The following is a 3,822-nucleotide window of genomic DNA, read 5'->3' as shown; positions in this document are numbered from 1 at the left end:
TAGAAGTGTACATTTGCAATCTCAAGACTCAGGAAGTGGAGACAAGAGGATCACCAGCTGGATAGTAGCCTGGGGTGTACTGAGAGACTATATTTCATGAAACATGAAGCAAGCAAAGAAAAGTAAATGTATTCCAGGATCTCTTTAGAATGAAAATATCCTTAGAAGGAAGACCTTTAGAAAGGAAAATCATACAAAAACAAAGAATGATAGCACTGGAGGTCAAACTCAATTTCCTGAGAACTGGGACCGGAATTAACATATTCCTTACCCACACTGATTCATAGTGAGTTATACTCAGGTTTCTTTTTTGTTTTTCTTTGTTTGTTTGTTGTTTTTCCTAAGAACAATAGTTTTTCTTCTTTACTGGAAAATCACTTCAAAGGGTAAATGCACTTTCCTTATGAAGACTTTGTAAGGACAAAAAGCACTCTTTAGCAGTGGGTGATGAGTATTGTTTTATAATATTAATTGCCTTTGAGTTTCCTGAAATTGAAGATGGAGAAAAGTTTTTGGTTCCTATGTAAACTTTTCCATAAAATACCCTTTCATACTGGACTACAGTCACAACAACACAGCAGTGAAAATGACTTTTCAGCTGTCCTGAAATGAAAATGATTTTTACTTCTGAGAGCTCCTCTGGAGAAACATCCTTCAAATTTACTTACTAACTCGACCAAACTTTTGGTTTGTTTTCTTCCTCAAATCTCTACATTATTTTTAAACAGCAAAATGATTTGAAAATCATAAGAAGGACATTTTGCAAATTAATCATCCAAATCAATATGTTTTAGTGTGAAAATAAAACCACAACAATATCCATACAACCTGGATTCTTTACTTCTCAGCTTATCCTGGACTCCAAATCTCCAATCTCTGAATCAACTCAAAACAAAAATTATTAAATTTAAAACTAAACTTTAACAAAATTAAGGCCCAAAGAATAATCCTAACACCATGTAGATTTTTGAGAATATAACCATCCTTTAATGGGCAACTATTTAAAGTCCCACAATTTTTCAAGAATACATGAGATTTCTAGTTACCTCTTCTTCAATATCCAAAGTTCCATTGTTAGAGTCAAAACTTCCACATGTCTCTGTTGCAAGTAACCAATATTCAGTTCCGAATGCTACCAAAAATAAGATAATGCCAACAGCACCAATAATTCCTGCCACAAGAGCAGCAATTCCAATCTTCATGATAAAAGTACTATATTCTTTGCTAAATTTGCATGGAGAAGAAGCACTGAAATGACCAGTTGCTAAAGCAGTCTGTGGGTCTCAACAGATGTCACTATTTTAAGACCAGGATTAACATCTTTTTGGAGCTGGTCTAGGTTTCACCAAGCTGTGGGCGAAGAGCTATTAAAAGCAGATGACCTGGTTGAATTAAGCCAACGGTCTATCTAACACAAACCTGCTCCAGAATCAATCAAAATTCTCTCTCTCTCTCTCTCTCTCTCTCTCTCTCTCTCTCTCTCTCTCTCTCTCTCTCTCTCACTCTCTCCCTTATAAAAGGAAGCAAAACAGTTTATCTGTCCTATGGCACCTATTATTGGTTAGAAAAACAAGTTGTACACATATGCATCAAATAAAATATTACAGAATATATTATAAAGTGCTAATAATTATTAGATAGAAAAAAACAGAACATTGAATTACTTCTCATCGTTAAGTATCATGCAATCACTTATGGGGACCAGAAGGTTATATATGAACTAGTACTTCTTAATATTTGAAGTGGGGGTAGAGAAGACAGAAATGTGATATAGAGGTTCAAAGAATGTTATAGCAGCGCAGAGAACCAAAGAATATGAAGGATATGGACAGGTGGCAGAAGAGAGGTGGAAGGACTTTTGCAGCTGTCCCAGGAAGACAGGCATTGTCCAAATGCCCCAGAGAGCTTACTATCCAACTTCAATTCCTCATATTATATAAAGAATGCAAACTTTTCCTGAAATTTCTGGCTTGCCATCTGAAAACCTTTTCTTTAAGTGAAAAGCAGTTAGGAAATCCATGTACGCAAAGGAGAAAATCCAAATCATCTTCAATTAGGAGTGATGCTTCTATTTTCTGGCCAAGAGAGGTCCTAAACTAAAAACTTATTACAGTCTTATGAAAAAATTTCCTCTAATGAAGACTATAATTATCATTGTTTCTGAGGATCTAGTCAAGCTTGAAAGGCACTAGGTCAAAGCTAATGTACAGAACAGAAGATTCAGAAGATGTGTAGATAAGGATGTGCTGCCACATGGAAGTTACCACCTGTTATAAAAAGAAGTGTGAGGTTTTACATTTATTTTTTCTGTGAACTATCTGTTTTCCAAATATGGTTAAAAGCTGAGTAAATAAATAGTGTTTTATTTTTATTTAAAAATTCTGTAACAAAGTACAGGTAATAAAAATAAGACAAGAAATAACTGGCAGTATAGGAGGAATTGTCTGCTGAGATTTGATGTTTCTCGGGGTTTAGAAACAAGGACTGGGCTTAGTGTTAAAATTAAAAAAAGAAATAGTTTGATTGTTGAAATATAAAACGATCCACCTGCCTAAACTGTGGACTCAATGATCTGGTTGCCATGGACAGCTGAAGAAATAGTTTTACTTTATCAAAATTCATCTTTCACCCCATTGCTTCTCTTAATACGTTTATCTTCATGGGATGGACTTCAGCAATTAACATCACTTACTGCTCTTGCAAAGTATCTGATGCTCTTTCCTGAACTCTGTGGGATCCAGGTACATATGTGATGCACATGCAGGCAAAATACCTACACACATAAAAATAAATTTAAATAATTTTATATTTAAAACTAGTAATAATGAGTGGAATAATTCATGTGAGAAAAAAACATGTCATCAGTCTTTAAAAACCCAGAGCAGGGGCAGTAATGTGGCTCAGTGCATACAAGTGCTTGGCACTTGCCTGATGACCTGAGTTTGAATTGCTTTCTTATATGACCAGGACCAATTCCCCAGGGAGTGAGATTAGGCTCAGTGGGATGGGCCCTCCCATGTCAATCATTAATCAGGAAAATGTCCCACAGACTTGCCTGCAGGGCAATTTGACCAAGATAATTCCTCAATTGAAGTTCCCTCTTGCAAGATGACTACTTTGTGTCAAGTTAACAAAAACTAACCAGCACAGGAGCCCTGATACACTTTTAGCAAATAATAATTTCTGACTTTGTTGTACTTTGATACCATATAATACAAACTGTCATTTGTTATTTGTATTACTTTATAAATAAGAAAAATAATAGTATTACCCAAAATGTAAGGCTTAATCCACCTGAATTGTATATGGTTCCTGGAATCAGACTAATTTTTTCCTTTTTTATATTAAAATTAATTTGACAACTATTCTTCATGTGAGTTTGAGTTCATTTTACAAAAGCTATAACATGATTTTTATAAAAGAGCTAAATCTCAATATCATATACAAAAAGCATAAATTAATGGTGCCTAAATTGACTTAAGTTCATTATTTATAAACTATAAATCATTTCAGTCAATGTTTTAGATATTTTTAAACTGAGACTCATTAATTTTGAAAACAGTTTTGCGTTCATCCATGTAGTTTCACTACTTCCATAAGCAACACAGGAGAGTCTATGTGAAGATAAAATGCTAAAGATGAAACTAAGCAGCCACAACAGGAGTCTTCAATAGATGACAGTTTCTAAACATGTGGGCCAGTGAATGAGAGTCACAGGAAAGAAAACAATAAAATCAGTTAAAATTTCCAAATGAACAATAATGAAAATTAATTCAAAATCAAAGCATGATGAGTTTGAGGTGATTCTGGGAGCTCATCCTC

Source organism: Peromyscus eremicus, chromosome X (assembly GCF_949786415.1).
Source record: "Peromyscus eremicus chromosome X, PerEre_H2_v1, whole genome shotgun sequence".
NCBI classification, from domain to species: domain Eukaryota; kingdom Metazoa; phylum Chordata; class Mammalia; order Rodentia; family Cricetidae; genus Peromyscus; species Peromyscus eremicus.
Note: the sequence above shows the minus strand (reverse complement) of the source record.